Here is an 18,699-nt window from a genome sequence, read left to right on the forward strand (position 1 = left end):
CACAGTCAGGCCCTGTAGCAGTCACAGAGCCACAGACAAACAGAAGACAGTTCACTTCTTTTTGTAAGGTGAATTTTCTGCCAGTTCCCTTCCCTAAACTGCTTAATGCAACCCCATGAGTGTAAGTACAGAGGCATGAGCATGTACAGACAGAGGCTGTAGACAAGGTGGGGTTGTGGTGGTTCTCACCTGCACCCGTGTAAACTGTAGGGAAATTGTAGCTTAAGTGTTATAACTTAGGTTTATCTTGTGCTTTCTGGGGGTCATGCAGTGTTGGAAGGGCAAGATTTTTTCTGGAATTGAGGGAATCACTGCTCTGCTAGATCGTTCAGAATTCAGAGTTCATGGATTTGTTCTATGACACCAGTTATTCACTGGGTGTTTTTATTGAATCAAAGCAATTCCAATGAAAACGACAATAGTAGCCAGCACTGGAGGTGGAATACCACTTGAATCTTGTGCAGTGCTGTGACCTGACAAAGTTGGTTGTGATTCTGTACATCTATAGTTGTATGAACTTCAGAGCTCAAAATAATACATACTGTTGCTTGGACAGATAAACTATATTTAAGATATTAGTGGTCTTGTTTCATTATACTTGGTACCGTGGAAAACACATCAGCAATCCCTTCCTGATTTTATTAACTGCTTCACAGTTCTGTTCTACCTCATTTTAATGAGCCTCTGAAAGATGTTTAGAGTGCTGGACAGTTTTTCCTCTGGTTGACACACCTTTTTTGTTGTAGAAGGCAGGTACCAAATTAGATTTCTGAGGATCTCTGTTGGGAATTAGTACTGAGCTAAATCCAAAACTAGATACACTTGGCTCATGGAACAGCATAATTTCAGATGGATCTCAGTAGTTGTAGGCTATGAGGAGAATACATGGGAGGGTTTGGGAATCCAGATTCTCTGTCCCACTTCTAGAATATGAAGTAGCTTGGAAAGTCATCTCAAGCAACAACACACCCTGAACAAATGCCTTTAATGTGTGAAGTCTTAATAGACCAGGAAAACACTTCCCAGCATTACTTGAGCAACTGTGATTGGGAGCAGGAGGTAACTCTTCTTTTCTCAGAGATTAAACTGCTAGGACAAGGGACTCTGGTGACATTTATATACAGCTTAGTCCAGTAAGCCCTAATCATGATCAGGGTTGTGGGCACTACCATCATGTAAATATTAATTACCACTGTAGCCTTTCGTGTAAGGACAGACCAGTATTAAAGGAGAAGATAGTGCAGTGGCCCTCGTTTTTGTAACCTTTGTTGAATTCTTTACAGGTAAGCAAATACAACGTTTGATCTAAATTTAAGTACTATTTTAAAAATACAGAGTATTGGTTGTGATTGAGAAAGAAGAGGAAAAAAAGTTCTATAAATTAATTTTTTTTTTCATTCTTGGGAGGCAAATGCTGTTGCCAGCTGATAGAGGTGTGTAGTACATGATAGCAAATCTGTCCTGAAGTTGTTCATGTCTCTGCCTGAAAATATCTGTTTGGGAGTACGGTAAACCGTGAAGAAAGAAATGCGAGTATGTAATACTTGTGAATTAAATTCTCCACTGTTTTTACTTCAAGTAGGATAAAACTCGTGTGCCTCTTTCCCACTTTTCCTTTCTCTTTTCTGCAACATTGTAAAATAACTGAATGATCTTGTTTTCCTTTGTTTGGGTCAAGAAATTTTAGCTGAAAATTGTTACTCTGTGAAAGAAGATTATTGACTCAACAAGCCTTCAATTTTCAGTGAATAACACTCCCACCCTCTAGCTTCAGGAACATGTGGTGCATGCATTCTATTTTAAAGTACAGACTGTAATTTAAAACTGAGGCAGTTTGATGCCCCACTGAACTTTGTTTAAGCCTGGAATAAAAGGAAAAAAGCTTCAAGTTGCAAAGAAGTGACTAAGCTATCTCAAAGGTTTTTCGTAGCCATTACATGCAGAGTTGGAAGAAGTTGCTATTTTTTCCAGCTTATTTTAATTTTGGATCAAGTGCAGTTGCTAGGTTGCTTTTTTGGTTTTTTTTTTCCCCTTGACATTCTTTGTAAACCTGTAGCTAGAACAGTTTCACTCAACAGATATGTATAGCGAGATCAAGTATATGTATTTCTGTGTGTTTCTGAGGTGCAAAACATGCTCTGTAGCTGCTGGATCCAGATCCAGTATGTGGCCTCCCGTTTGTGTCAGTCAGAATAATGGGTCAAACCAGTGTGAGCCACTGCAGAACCACTGACATTGGTGATGTTATCAGGGGAGGCAACTTCGTGTGCCCACGTCCTCGTCCACACTTGACATCTGATTTCAGTTAAACCAGGACTTCATGTCGAAGTGATTCATTGTCCTAGAGTCAATTTGTACATTAACTTCCAGTCCCATTTTGGGGGAAAAGTGCAATTAAAGTAGTGCAGAGCGGCCCTGGGCATGTGCTGTCCATGTAGGGTTAAGCTGAAACATTGAAACCAAAATTACAGATGCTTGAATTAGGTATTCTTAATATTTATAGTGTGAAGAGAAGGACCTGTTGTTATTAATTTGTGTTTAGTGCTTTACAGAATTACTTGATTTTGCCTGACAGATTGATCATATTTATTTAAAAGAATGGTTTCAGGTTGTTATTGAAGTATAAAAAGTAATTTCACTAAGTATTGTAAGAAAGATACTTGACTATTCATCACCTTTTCCAGATTCAAAATGCTTCACATTTACAATGTTTACAACATCCTTGTAATAACAAAATGGCTAATTTATGATCCAAGAAAATTTACAAATGCAAAAAGAAATACTTAGTCTGACCTCTACATGAAGTTTATGTGGGAAACCTGCTAGGGGATTATAGATCCCAGTAGTGGTTAAGATTGCAAAAACTTGTAGTTATATAGGCCAATGTTGTTCTAAGTGGAATAGTAAAGTATTAGTAGATTTTTTCCTGGAATGTTTTTTGAAGCCATGAGAAGTTGCATCATATACCTCCAAATACTAGAGTAGTATTGGTGCCAATTCAGAAATTAAGAAACTAGATTTAATTTGGGTGGTTGAAGCATTCAAATTTTTATTTCCTTACCACCCCCTGACTCAGGCTGATCCCTTCCACAGAGGCTGCTGCCCTCCTAGCTAGGGTGACTGAACTGCACCTGTGATAGCCCCTGAACCACCAAATCTTGCAGCTTGAAATGAGAGCTGAAAGCTCCCAAGGTTACTTTAATATGCAAGGCTGTAAACTGTAGTAGCACAGGTGCCTCTGTGTGCGTGGCTCAGACATACCTGCTGCAGGGGCAGTAACTGCACTGGCTGTCTTTTTAATCTGCCTAAATTTCCAAGTCAGTGCCTTTAGGTTCTGCATTTGAGAATCTGTGTCTGAAGTGGCAGGGATTTTTTTTATTTGGGGATCAATTTTTACTGTTTGAACATTTTACATAATGTGTGTACATACATGTATAGTGCATAAAAGCGCAGATAGCTTATCTGCTTGGTTGTTTGTAAATTTTGAGTTGATAGCATACTATAAATTCCAAAGCTTAATGTATTCACTGGTGCATGTCTTTGTTCATGCCTGTGTGAACATGGGGATTACAACGCAGAAAGTAAGACAAAGGAGTATTACTCACTTGAATACCATTTCAGGAAGTACCTGAGACACTGTAAATGTTTTTTCTTTATTTTTAACACAAGTGTTCCTGTAAGATGGGATTTTTTTTCCTCTCAAGTAACTCCTTTGCTTGTCCAACCGTTGTGAAGTATGACCTCAGCTTCATAACCTTGGCTAAACACAGTAACTCACTCTGACCAGCAACATCTGAAGCCTAGCAGTAGATTCCTTTTCTTTTTCTTCGTCCTTCCATTCCTGTTTGCTGGGAACATGTTGGTTGCTGGTGCTATTGTTGCAGCTTTCATGTTTAGAAAAAAAAAAAGTTAGCAGTCTTTGATGTGACGCTGACTCCTGAGTGGTCCTGGTCAGCTGCTGTTTCTGTGTGAGCAGATGTTTGTGCAGTCACGGTCAATAGTGTTAAGATTAGGCCAGGTTTCACAGTGCTTTGTCTGATCGTTTATGGTGTGTCCCTAATTGCTGGGGATTCTAGGTGCCATCACAGTGCAAATGGGAAGTGTTTGTAAGGTACTGTTTGTTTCATAATACTGTGTCCAGATAATGATAAATTCAGTCCTGTACTGTGAGGCCATTCACACGTTTTAGTAGTGTTCTTTTGTTGTTGGTTGCTTGTTGGGCTTGGTTGCTTTTTTGAGGTTTGAAACAGGTTTTTAAATGTTCCTTAAATGTGTTTTCTTTAAACCTAATGTCTTGTGCTACTTAAACCTCCACAACCTTCCTTTCTTTGCTGAGCCATACATCTCAGATTCACTATGAATCTTCTCTTGAAGACAGTGATATATGGTGACTTTTTACAGAATCTGTGCTGTATTGTGCTGTATGTGAGAAGTGCTTCTGAAGTGTGTTTCATGTAGATAAGTTTCCATTATTAATTTACCTTTAAAAATACATACACATACACACACACATGCACACACACAAGCACAGGGGGCATCTGCATTTGTCTTTGGAAGGCATTTACATTTTAACCTGCTGCTAAGACCATGCAGATTATTCTGTGTCATTTCCCACTCAATTCCAAACACAAGACTTTGTAAAGATGGTCCTGTTTGGATTGGCAGTGTGATTTTGGAGGTGAAGCATCATAGAATGTTGAAATTAAGATAGAAAAGCCAATAATGCCAGGAAAGGGCTACATTCAATTCCCAGTCTTTAGGCTTTTGATCTCTTTCCTTCTATGCATACAGTAGTTGCAGATGACCCTTTTAATCATCTTAACCTTATTGTGAGATTTACTGTGTTAAATAAGACTTAGTACCTGAATTTTGAGGCACATTTGAATAATTGCATTAGGATAGGGAAGTATGCCATCCTGGATCATTTGTTTTACATTATAGTTAAATTGCATGAATTTGTATCAGTGTGTGGTGTTGAGTTTGGTGGTTTTTGTCTGGCTTTTTCCCTTCAAGGTGGAGATTCACTTAATGGTTTATCTTCCACCTTCCAACTGAAATTATCATTTTGGGAAATAATATAAAGATAAGCGTACATGAGCATTTGTATTTATGTTTGCATGTAGTAATACCTTATGCATCAGTAAACTTCAGTAAGGTTTGCTGAATATACACTAGTGGACTTAGTGTAGAGGACAAAGCTTGTTTCATGCCATAGAATAAGGTATAGATTCACATGTATATTTACAGTACCATAGCTGATGCATTTCCCAATGCATTTTGCACAAAAGGTAATGAAAGAGATTGAAAATGTTACTAATTTTGTTTCTTAAACTGCAAATTACTCAGTAGCCAGTTGTTGCTTTTGAAAAGCATGGAAATAAAGGAAGTGGAAGTGATCTGAGATTTTTAAACTCAATTGTTACACCCAAAATGAGATTAAATAGGTAGATGAAGTGGTGTATGGATTAAGTACAGACATTGACCCTTGTGAACTAATTCATTATGGTGTGGGATAAAACTTATGCAAACTGTTATATTTTAGGTTTAGACTTGAAACTGAAAACCTTAGCAGTTTTTCATGTGATACTCCATGGGAGAGTGGAGATGGAAGAAAAACTCCAGATTATTTATTTCCTTTATTTTAACTTAAAGTTTGTGTCAAGATCTTAATAGTATGGCTTAATGAAAGCTTCATAGAAACTTTTTTTTTCCTGTCTTGTTTGTTGTATCATTATTATCATGCCTACATGAAAGTGGAAAAAAACCCTAAATATTCAGTGCAATTTTCAGCACAGCTCTTCAGAATTTATTGAAACAAGGCTGTAAAATCTTCAAATCTGTGGGTTTTATTGCTGTTGTTTGGGGGGCCTGGTCAAATTAATTTTTTTAGTAACATCTCACAGCTTCATTTGGATTCTATCATAATCTGTTTCCTGTCAGTCTTCTTTAATTAACTTTTTTTTGCTTGTACCTTTAAAGAAGATTAACGAAGACTGCACATACACATCAATGTTTTTAAATGACTGATGATTCTTCTTGCAGAGCTTTTTAGACATTTTGCCCCACTGGAAATCACAGTAACAGCATTTTTGTTCCTATTCTGAGGTATGATGAAGTACAGGGATTTTTTTGGCTCTGGAAGCCTTGGGCTGCTTCTGGACAGAGGGTCATTGCAGCACTGAGACCACAGCTCGGTGTGAGAGGGGCCATTTGGCCTGTCTACAGAGTTGTCTTTCTCCTCTGCAAAGAACCAGAGGTTACATATCAAATCCTATGAAATGATGAGAATGCACCCATGCATGTACTTGAATATACTTACACTTCAGCTCTTTAATTTTTGCTGGTTAGAACCAGTGATTTCTAGTGCTTGCTTTTTAATGCTATATTCATGGTAATATAGGTCAGACTGAAGTGTATCCTGTATCCTATAAATTCTTTACCTTATTTTTGCTAGAAAAACAAACTTTCCCTCCTGTGTGAATTTTGATCACTTGACCTCCATTTCCATGGAGATTTGGTCAGAGGGCAGTCGTCAGTTAGCCATGCCAACTAAAGACTATCTTCACTTACAGCACTCAGTGAAACTCCAGAGTTTAGAAGTAATTAGAGGACTTAGTCTGACACATTTTTTCTCCACCACCCACAGCCATTAAAGATGAAACTTGGAAACAAAATATGTGATCAGCTATGGTGCAAAGGGTTTTTTAAAAAAATGTTTATTTAAAAGAAGATAGAAACAAAAAACCACTTCAACCTCCTCCTTTATTATTTCTTTTTAAAATTATTACTTTTCCTTCCAATCTTAAACATACTGTATCCCCATCAATGTGTATTTGAATTTTTCGCACACTCTCAGTTTCTGTGTGCTTATTTTGAATAACATGGGCTCAGGTTTGTCAAAAGCTGAATTTTATATTCCGCAGAACTTCGAGATTCATGATTAAACAAGTGCAGATCAGGCAGCTTATGCTTCTCCAAGTTCAGTCTGGGGTTATTGGTCCACGGTCACGTGCAGGATCCAGCTCAAGCTTGTGAGCAATACCTATCTCCAAGCCTTACAGAGTGACAAAACCCACCAGCAAGTGCTGGCCCCCGCTGTGCCTTGGACTGGGAGAATGTGGATCAGGGACAGGGTGTGGTGGCTTGTGCTGATGCTCATCCAGTCAGCTCGCGGGCTGACATGTCATCCTGGGCTGAACGGTGTGCATGGGCTGTGTGCTGTGTTTGCTGGATAACCAGGGTGCTCTGTGCTGCTGTATTTGGGGTTTAGCGTCTCTGGACACCTCTGGGCGCTCTCAGGTGAGAAGATACCTTTCTGGTAAGGATACAAAACCTCACAGTACTTTTGTACTGAGAGGGAAGCAAAGTGTCCCTATTTCTGCAGAACAGGGTTAGATTTCCTTCAGACTAGGCAATAACCAAGTTATGCTTGTAATATACACACCTCTCTATATGTGTTAACATTAAAACATATACTTTCAAATTTTGGGTTGTTTAAGGATCAGGCTTTTCTCCATCTCTTCTGTCTCCTCTCTAGGGGGTTTGCAAGGTAACCCAACTTGATTACACCGAAAGGGAGTACATTACTTTTGTATTGGTTTTGGCGAATGGCTGTGATGCAGTGGGGAACATGGCACCTCGAAGAGGAGCTGCATTCCCTCCTGGAGACTCGGTACAGCAGCCTTTAAAAAGTGCATCCAGTGGATCCGTGGCTTCCCCGGCAGCACACCGAACTATTGCTAGGCTACAAGGCCAGCTTTACAGACTGATTTCCAAGTGGACGTTTTTGTCACGTTTAATAAGAGCACATTGATGAGACAGCAGTGTGTAAGCTGAGTTAATGTCTGTTATTTCTGCACTACCATTACTTTTTATGGCCATTATCCACAGAGTAGCGAAACTTAAGTGAGCCTTTTCCTTCCCGCTGAGGGTTTCCCCCCCAGAACTGATGATCTCACAAGTATCCCCACTCTTTTCACGCAGGATGAAAGAGTGAAAACGACTTTGTTTGTTGCGGTGGTTGGAATGACACCGTGAACCCGAAAGCGTGTCGGTGGTAGCAAGCTCGGGGCGTGTGTCCTTCGGCCGGGCCGGGCGGGCGGCGTTCAGGCCGCCTCGGCACCGTGCAGGGCATTTGTGTAATGGCTGGTGAGGTGGCAGGGAGCTCTCCCCGCTCCCTCTGGCTGCTGCGCGTCTGAAATTACAGCTTTGTCTTTGAAGCCGGGCGCTCTGTTAGCGTCGCCATGGCGACGGGCGGGTAATGGCCTCCGCCGAGCCCAGCCTGGTGTTCAGCGCCGAGCGCGGCCCTGCGAACGCCCCGCTCGCCGGAGCGTTCACTGAGCTGTCCCCTCTTAGAAAATGTTTAAAAACTGCGCTTTTACATGGCCGTACCAGATTAATAGTCATGGTTTATTTCGTTTTAACTGCGGGGATAAAAGCATTATTCCATTAAATGGGTAGCTTTTTTCCCCCCTCCTTTGGTTTATGCATTATTAACACAAGCTTTCCTGTTTTGCTTGTAACATTTTATAGGCCCTTTCAAACATGTAGACAGATTTGCTCTGCTGCTCTTTTATTTTTCGGGACTTAACCCTTTCTCTCCTTGATCTTGTCTTCAAAAACTTGAAGCCAAGCCTCCAGCAGACTTGGTTGCTCCCATTTAATGTGTTCAAAACCAGAAAATTTTTAATTTTTTTTCAACAATTCTGCTTTTTTGAAACACTCTAAAAAGCAATGCAGATTGGTCTGTTGTTGTAATTTAATTGAAGCAGATGCTGAAGTCAGCACACACGAGCCTTGATATGATTGTGGAGCATTTGGGTTGAGGAAATATTTTGGGGTAGCCTTTTAATTTGTGTGCCCATCTTCTCTTCTGCCCATAGTGTTTCCACCCCATGCACTTTACATGTAACATTTTTGTTAGCTGCCTTCAAAAGAGATGCACCTCATGGTGGAAGGGCTGGGGAACAAAAAATCCAGAACAGTCCTGGGGACACAGTATTTACGTCTAACACCTTTCTCGTAATATGGAGCTGGTGAAATACATCTAGACAAGTAGAAGTATTGCTATAAACACAAGCTGCAGGCTTTGTTTCACTTTTTCAGCACTCTAAAATATAGCTTTCATTTTAGTCTCTAGTAGGAGGCATATATCCAAGTGCATTCAAATGCTGTGGATACAGGGATTCAGTCATCCCTGCCGACACAAATGGTCTCTCTGTTACAAACTTGGAGGGTAACAAGCAAACCTGGAATTCATATTTTCTCATTTTCTCCCAACCTCCTCCCTCCCTTTTTTTTTTTTAACTGCAAATTTGTTGTAATGGGGTACTTACTGGCACCTTGCTTTGTCCATCTGTATCTATCACAGATCCTTCTGTCCTAAAAGCTTCCAAGGATATCTCAGGAGAAGGCAAATATTCCTCATTTTTTTTGTCCTTTTTTACTGATGCCATGTGGCAATGGTGATGTGAATAGTACCTCCTGTGGGATAGACTTGCAGCTTCTGGACAGTGGACTGAAACACTGAGATTTATTTCACCTACAGAGCGGACTGCAGACTGTGCTTGGATATCTGAGCAGGGAGGTTGTGTGTGCAGGGCTCCTGCTCTCCCCACCACATCCATCTTCAGCATCCGTGTGACTCCTGTAGACACCTTTGGTGCATCTATAACTCAAGGGACGTAAATTTGCTGCCTCAGGGAGTACCAGAGTGGATGGCAGAGGGACAGGCATCCCAGCTCCCTGGCCACCTGAGATCTTGCATGAAACCTGTACGTACTCATGTCCAACAGCAGCTGTGGGCTGTGTTGCAGGCCAGACTGGAGTCAGTGTGTTGTAGTGTTGATGAATGTGGCAATAACATACATTTTTAAAAGTTTTTTTCTTTTACATGTTTTTTAAATTCCATTTAAATATTAAAAACAAAAAAGAAAAAGAAAAGGCAATGATGGGTAAATCGGCTCTAAGTGTGGATATAGTATTGTATAACTGCATATTAAATAGGCTGGACTAGAGGCTTACTCTCATCTCCAGGCTTTAAGGGGATGAATTTCATCTTTTGAGTTTCATTCCCCTTAAATCTGCAAATTCTGGGAAAATTAGACAAAACAGTTTACATTCCATGAATAAGAAATTACTAATTGCTTCTAAAACAGGCGTATCTTTATCTACACAGGACTTTTCAAAGTTGCTGCTTAATCTTTTTTCTTTTTTAATCACTAAATAAACATGTCTCAGCAGTCACTGGATGTGAAACCAAAACCTGGATGTGGACAAAAAGCAAACACACTACACTAATTTTCATTAGCATATCCTATCTCCTAGAACATTTATTTTTTCATCTCCTTGTAAATTGATTTTTCAGGTGCTTGTGACTGATATTTGAACTGTGTGTTTGTAGTAACTGACTTATGTAAAAGCCAGGTCCTGGATCTCCCAACATGAATATATTATGGAGGTGACCTCAGGGGTTCATAGTTAAGGTTGCACTGAGTTTTCACTTAAAACGAGGTTTAAATCCCTTAATTAAACATTAAAACTCACACGAATGCTCAAACATGGACTGTTTCAATAAAGAGGATAAACTTTAATTATTTAGGTACTCAATGTTCTTCTTAGTGCTGTATTTGCAGAATTCAGAACAACTTAAAATTATTCCTTCTGCAGGTTTTTCCAGAGTTCCTGGTATTTTCAGTTTCTCAATTCTTTTAAAAGTCTTTTTTGTAGGCCTTTTGTTGCTGTAATTGTCCTATCTCTGTTGACTTCATCAAACTATGACAATATTCATAAAATAATTTAACTAAAACCAGTTCAGCTTTAACTGTAATAATGCATGATACAAAAGAACATATAGAAGATCAGAAAGCTCTGTATGTTTTATTACTTTTTTGCCATGGGAGTCAAAGAGTATATTGGCTTCTTGTAGGTGATACCAGTCTTTGATTTGGAATGAGAAGAAAAGAGTAGAGAGCCTGTTTAAAAAAAAAAAAAATGAGCAACCACATGGAAGAAAAAATCCAAACTCGAACACCAGTAGCATTTCTTCCATACAGGTGACTTTTTCCAAGTCAGTCAATGAACAACAGCTGCAGTAGTCCCAAATAAATTTAAATTTCACGCTACTTTTCTACTTCTACTTATTCTTAGAGGACTCAGTTCAGACTTCACTGAAGTGGGTTTCTTCACTGATTGCAGTGAGCTTAGATTAGGCTGAGTAATTCTTAATGTCTGTTCTACCCAGTTGCCACCCTGTTGCTCTCTTTCAGTGTCCATTTCGTGCCCCTTGGACACAATCTGCAAACCTGTTGTACACGGCAGCCTATGCTCTGCCTGTAGCAACCAGAAAATACAGCTCTCCTTGATAACATTTGTAGCCTTCTGCTGAGCTATCACAACATCCTTCAGCACAAGTAGAAGCCTTGCTGAAAACAGTATATTTTCAAAGCGTACATAAGTGAAGAAAGATTAATTTAGAAACCAGTGGTTCATAGGTCAGTAGTATCTTTATTCAGGATTCTAAGCCTTCAGCCATTCCTCTGACTAGCTGGAAATAGAGACAAACTGGAGGGAAAAAAAGCCCCAAATTCTCATTAGCTGATGGCCCATGGAATGTTTTCTAAGTCTTTTTTAGGTCAGGATTTCTGTTTTTCCATCATTTTCATCTGACTGCTGCTATGGTCTCATATGCCTATTAGTTAAGGTTTCCTGTCCATTAAAACACAACAGCTGGTACTTCTGAAATTATTTTTGAAAAAAATTCTTGTCCTTGTTAACAGCAGTGGCTAGGGCCTACAAACATATTTACAGCTTATATGAGAAAGCATTGTTTCAGAGCATGCTAGTTCTTGAATTTTGCAAAGCACAAGCACTATGGCTTGAGATTGCATGCCAGTTCCATAAAAATTCAAAATTGTTAATTAGAAGAGTTGCTTATGTCTTTAGGTATTGGATGAAGCACAAAAATCACAGGAAGTTATTAGTCACTGACATAGGAGTAGGATCTCAAGCTCTTTCAGAGTAGGGGTTGATAAAATGGAAGTGAAAGAGTTTATTGCACTTGCACACTGCAAGGTTAATGTAGAAAAGCTCGTGAACAGAAGCTACTGGGCCTGAAATGTTCTTTTATTGGTGATGTTCTTGCATTTCACTGGCTCTACTGTGTATACTTAAGCTGTCTGAAATAAAATGTAGTGGAGGGGAATACATGAGAGCAGCTAGTGGTCAAGTAACATGGAGTCTAATCTGTATGGGTTGAAATTTTTGGCAATAGGACCATGTCAGTGGTATTCCTGTATTTTTGGAGGATTTCTAGCCTGTGCAAATTATTTTCATTCTTTTTTGTAAGGGGAAGGGGAATGTTAGAAACCCTAGATCCAAGCACAATATATATGCACTGAGACAGCAAGGGGTTAAAGAGATGTAATTATGCATTCTTCAGTAAATGTTCTGCAGTCAGCAGTACAGCTTGCTGTGCAGGAAGCAGGGGGAAAAAAAGATGACAGAGGGAGAATATGGAGAGAAGGTCAGATCCAAGGATTCTGATTCTCTTAGGGTGTTCTTGTGTTTGCTTTTCCTTTGTGACTTACTATACTCTGTCTTGGTAGAAACAGAAGAAAGCATTATGGCCTGTTGGGTCCTCCTACTGATAATGTTAACTTAATCCTTATGCTTTATGGTAGTGGTAGAGGTGAATATATGGATTTAGTTTTTGAAGGAGTTCTGAGTCAATTCCAGTGCTTGCCATGGTCCTTGTTCCCCAGCTTTTAGTTATTGCCCAGTTTATTGCAGCCTGTGAACACAGAGCATTTCAACAAATGCCATTTGTCAGAAGTGGTTCACCCATTCTCTTTGAGAGGATTTGAATTTCCAGCAAATCCGTCTCCTAGAAGTAGTTTGGTCTGCACCTTTTCAGATGGTTTGCATAGATGGGTGGTAATTCTTGCACAGTCAGGATTTCAGGCTGACCTGACTGGTGAAGGTAAGCTTCCATCACTCTTGACTCCATCTTTTGGGGAATCAAGAGGAAAAAGTACCGTGCCATATGTGATCATCACGTTCCTCACAGGTGAAACAGGAATTTCTTGAGTGTTTTGGGACAGTTACAGTAATAAGGGCAGGATATCTGTGTTGTGCATTACCCGCAAACTTCCAGCCTGTGAGTTAACTGAGCTCTGAGTTGCTAAGTCACTCAGTGTACCAGATCCTTCTTTTTAATTAAACTTCTGTAATTTGCAGTTGGATTTCAAAACAGCAGCAAAGCATTTCTGGGAGATGTTTGTATGTTTGGCAATACTGTAGTCTGAAAAAGGTGTTTGGGGATCTTCCCCCCTTTTTTTCTTTCACATGATACAGTTTTTGTTTTTTTTTTTTCTTTGGGTACTTTCCTGGTTCAGTTATAGGGAAAAAAATGAAGACGAATAAATGAATGGGGTTTATCCCTTCATCCTTGAAAACAAAACAAAACCCAATTAACACAAACACCTCCAACTCCCAGAATAGCTCTTATTTTGGAATAAAAATCCTTAGCCTTGCCACTGACCTTATGGGGACAGGTTCCTCTGTTTCCCCCAAAGAAGGGAGAAGTGTGAGTCAGTCAGTTTACATTCTGGTGTGGCATGCCTTGCAATAAGAACCTTTATGTTAAATTAGTTAATTACAGAAGTTGGCTGAAAATGCAGCATTAGGGAATGGTCTACCTGTGAGGACAACTGAAATCTTTCCTCTCACCTTTGTAAAACACAGTTTTAAAGCTATTGATTAGCTCCTCCTAGAAAAATATAAGTTAACTCCCATCGCGCTTCTCCACTCCTGCTCTTAACTTTTTTTTTTTCTCTGTGTCTTCACAATTTTAACACTGCAAAGCTCTAAAAGGATTGCTTCAAGGAGGAGGGGTAGTCTTATAAGTCTTATTTCCTAAAGCTTTTTGCCTTTCAAGGTTTCTCTTGCGGTAGGTTGAGCTGTGTGGACGACTTGGATTGAGACGACAGGGGAGTAGTGTGCAATACTTTCTGCTTCCGATAGCTCTTTGTTGATCTAAGAGAGAGCACTTAGAGAGTGGTAGGTCATTTATGTGATTATGAAGAGCACTTGGTTCTCTCTTATTCAAGATGGAAAAATAATAGTTTTTGAATAAGAGGTCGCTGTCAAAATGACATTGAATGTGACTTTTCTTCCCTCTTCATTCCCTCCCCCACTAGAAGAAAAGTGGCACTAGACCTACTCAGGATAGGGCTGGATTTTTCCAACTCCGTGTGACTTTTTCTTTTCTTTTGTTCTTTGTTCATTTTATTTCTCACCATTTCCTCTCTGTGTAATGTTTATACTTCTTGATGATATTTATGGTAACTAGAAATTTAAAAATAAATGTAGTGCATGTAAGACTATGTGGTTTTTTTCAAGTCTTGTTTTACCACTTTGCAGAATTAAGCTGTGAATGTGTGATGTGGTATCTGCTTGGGTGACAGATGTCCATTCCTGAATGATGCTGTGTTCCCTTTATGCTTTATTTATGGAGTGATTTGCTTCTAAAATAATCTCTTAATCTTTCTCAAACTACATTTCTGCATGTGCTCTTTTTACATATGCCATCATTTAGGGTAATGGACTAAAAACTGAAATTACTCCTAAAAGCTTTGTTTCTAAAGCTAATAATAGTGATATAATACTGTCATTTTTGGTTTGATACGTCCTTTCAGAACTGGGTTAAGTGTCTTCTTCAGTTTTGCTCTGGTAGTTTTTTGGTGTGTTTGTTTCCTGTAGCACTGCCATAATGAAATTGTTTTTTAATTTCATTCACTTTTCAAATGAAAAGACAACGCTAATGTGTCCTTTTTTTGGTTATGTTTATGTTTGTTTTTATACCTCAGAAGAAGAGCTGTATCCCAAATTAGAATGTGATTGCTCAGAGTACGGAACATAATAATATATGTTATGAAAATAATTAATAGTTATTACTCTAGGGTTAATTTACTTAAACCAGTGTTGAACATCAGTAAACAGTCTAGTTCATCACAAATTTCCTTTTGGTAAATTTTACGAAGCATGGTTTCAGCTTGGGGGAGGGCTGATCAGTGGAATGTGTATAATTCCTTACAGCAGGGAAGACCTTTTGAGATTCTTTTATTTGCAGTTTAAAATTAAGTTTGTATAAAGTATGCTTAAATTTTCAGGCGTTTGCCTATTTACACATAGAAAATAATAACTCAGCTGGTATTTCAAAATTCTGCTTTTTGGAAAAGCAAAACTGGTTTGGAGCCAGTTTGGAGCAAGACATCACTGAAATATTTTGTTTGTATTCTTGCTGAAGTGTTGGGGGAGGGGAGTATTTTTTATTTTGCTTTATTTCATGTTTTTATTCCTAAATGTGAGTGTTAACAATGAACAGTGATTTGAATTACACTAAGATACTTCAAAGTTAAGTAGGAGGTGTTGAGAACTTATATGGTTTATTAGTCAACCATTCAAAAAAAATACAGAAAATTGTGTGCAGGCCTGAAATAGCAGAGTGATGCCATTGATCTTCAGTTTCCAGACTCTGGAAAGTTCTGAAAGTTGAACTTGGTTTCTCATAGAAAGTAATATCGCTTACTTTTAGTCCTAGATTTAGAATGTTTTTGGACAGTAGTATTTAATTATTTTTAGTTGTATATGGAAGCATTGTATCCCTTGTGGGTACAGATGATGAGTACTGAGAAGTCAGCACTGAGCAAGAGCTGTAGTTCTGGCTCTAAGCTGTACTCTTCCTGAGAGCCCTTGCCATGCTGCAGCCCCTGAAGTCCACAGTTTTTCTGGAGACCCCTTTGATTCCTCTTCGGGCCCTTATTTTACAGAAACGTGGTGTTGCTCCTTCAGTGGCTGTTCAAGCTGTCCCATGCTGGAGTGGAGCTGGATGAGAAGTTTGGTTCATATCAGGCAAAGGTTTTTGAAGCAACTCTGGGTTGAACCCTTTACCATTTGATTCACGTTACCCAACCAGCAAGGAGCGAGCTGGATTCCTTTTGGATGAAACAAAACGGAAAAATGTGCCCCAGGAGCCTGCCTAATGCACTCCAGCTGCTCGTGGCTACTCGGTCCTTGGTCCAGCCCGACAGAGAGCCCTCCAGCCGGGGTAGGCACAGCCGGGTGTCAGGTGCTCAGCACGGAGCCGTCCCGCCTGCGCCAGGTCCTGCGGAGCCGCCCCGGGCTCGGGCAGGCATTGCCTTCCCTTCGGTGCAAGGTGCTGCTGGGCCGCATCTGGATGTTTTACATAAGGTCTGGATCCAAAGCCTTTGAAGTCTTTGAATGACTTCCATTGGCTTTAATAGGCTTTGTGGCAGGCCCTAATGATTTGGTTGGGATCTGAAAAGGGATGTTCAGAGATTTTTCTGTAATGAGAAAATGTTGCCTTTTAAAGCATTGAGTTCAAATAGTCTGATCAGTTCTCAAGTGGAAGTGAGCTTCTTGCTATCTCCTGAAATGCTTTTGTCCCTGTCACAAAAACCATCAGAAAATTATTACTTGTTTCTCAAGTAAGGTCCATGGTTGAAATTAGCAGAGGAGTTTTGGGTCGTGGGTTGAACTGCACTGACAAGGAGTGAAGAGATTTGCACGGTGCAGGTGTCTGCTCCTCTTAAAATCGTGCAGTAAGCCCCTTGTTCTTACCAACAGCCACTTTCTTCACAGTTTTGAAGTAAAAATCCAGAAGACAGGAAGGAAAAACTCAGTGTTCATTTGTATTAATAGTGTTCTGAGTCATGCCATAGGCCTAAAAACAGTGCCAATGAAAAAAAATCTCAAGTTTGTTTTTAAAAGCGAGGACAGAAAAGAAGGCATTTCACTGTCCTACTAACTGGAATAACAAAACTACCAGGTTTTTACATTTCCATGTATCTCACATGTTCCCTTGAAATTTTTTTCTCTAATCCAGAATTTTCACAAACTATTTTTTTTGCATGTAATTACATTTTTCTTTATTGTGTAAGGTGTTGTTTGATCAGTATCCAGAAAAGCTTTCATTTTCCTGCTTCCTCTGAATCCTTTCTTGTGAGGTAGGAAATCAGCTTACTGCTTTAACAAATTAACATGGACATGTTGGATCTGTTAAACTTCTGCTTCTTAGTTTACTGTATTATTTTGTTTACTTAGTCTTAATCTTTGTTAAATTGCAAAAATCTGTGCTTTCTTTTTCCCCTGAAACAGGTGTATGGTATAATAATGATGTTTAAGCAATCTGGGAACAAAATGTAGCTGCATTTCATCATTGGACGCTAGGATCTAGTAAAATGTGTATTTATAATTACATGTAATCGCATGTGTCTTCCTGTAATGATTTGTCTTAATATTTTTATTTGTACATGTGCATGGAAGAGTTCCTCTGAATTTGCATTGGGAGTGATGTAGCACAGTTATCCTTGTTTTACATCTGTGTAATTGCTTTGAAATCATTGATCTTGCACTGATAGAAAATTGCAGTAGTGGTGAATTAGGGTCACACTCTTGATGGTGCTTTTTATTCCGGTTGAAATACTCTACTGATCCAGGTGAGGATGAAATGTTGCACTAAGCTGTGAGACATTTCACTGATTGGGTTCATGCTGCTTATCTGTCAGCACTTCCGTTCCTAGGAGCTCTATTTAATGCAGTTATTTCTGTGTGCCTTGGAAATGCAAAGGAGTGGGGAGAAAAGTTAAAATCAAAAGTCCTTGGTTTTCTAGTATTTACTTGCCTGCGGTAGCTGAACAAAGTGGTCCTGAGAGTCTTGCACTGTATTTTTGGTGAAGACATTATTCTGTCCTTCATCTTTGAGGGCATTAGCTTTAATAAAAGAAAAAAAAAGAAGAGAACATCTTTAGACTCTTTTCGTTTTTCCCATCTGCTTTGAAGCAATAGATTAGCATGTTAAAAGGAAAGGATAGGCTGGTGTTACCAGGCTGGTGGTTTGTGTTATCAGGATGTGGGGGGTGCTGGTGGCACTCAGAATAAATAAAATGCATAGACAGGGCACACCTGCGCTTGTGTATCCATCAGCCGCTCACAGTCCCCGTGTTCCTCTCATCACTGATCCAGACCTTGGAAGGGATGAAGTAGACCAGCTGATAGTCCTCAAATAAGCCAGCTCCGTGTACCATCCTTTTGTTTCATTTTCAAAACCTCCTCTATCGGAGGGAAGCAGTCGGAGCCTGCATGCTGTCATGCGGATCTGGAGGGCGTTTTTTGATGCCAGGGCCTGGTGTTGCCATGGTCTCAGTTGCCTGGCTTATTCACTCATCCCAGGACCTCTGGCTTCCATGGCTGGAAGTTGTCAGGGTGCTGCCAGCCTGATGCTGGGAGTCTGTGCGGCTGGAAGGATGCTGTGTCACCACACAACTATCTTGTTTCCCCCTTCCTTTCAAGATTAGGAAATCAGGTGTTAAGTCTCATTTCGAGAATTTTTTGTTATCTGTTGCTGACGCTTTAGAGACCACTCTGCTTACTCTCCTAATAGCCAAATGCAAGCTAATAGTCTGTACAGGCCATTGAAGCCTAAAATCCTTCTAATTCCTTCCTCTAATGAATAATCCCTGATCTCTGTGTGTGCCTTGACTGTGGAAGGGCTAATTATGAAACTCATTGTAAGGAAAATTTCGGACTCATGATTTCTGTGCCTGAGATTTGTAAATAAATAATGCGCCTGCATGTATACCATGTATAAAGTATAGCTTTCATATGTAAAGTTAAATA

At 39.6% G+C, this 18,699-nt stretch overlaps 1 protein-coding gene across 6 annotated transcripts in view; it reads left to right on the forward strand.

The window, feature by feature from the left end:
- The window catches only part of ARID1B (AT-rich interaction domain 1B), a 326,090-nt gene that overhangs the window by 104,354 nt on the left and 203,037 nt on the right, over positions 1–18,699 (forward strand). The gene's annotated exons all lie outside the window — the stretch shown is intronic.

Source organism: Onychostruthus taczanowskii, unplaced genomic scaffold (genome assembly GCF_017590055.1).
Source record: "Onychostruthus taczanowskii isolate IOZ18803 unplaced genomic scaffold, ASM1759005v1 scaffold8, whole genome shotgun sequence".
NCBI lineage: Eukaryota > Metazoa > Chordata > Aves > Passeriformes > Passeridae > Onychostruthus > Onychostruthus taczanowskii.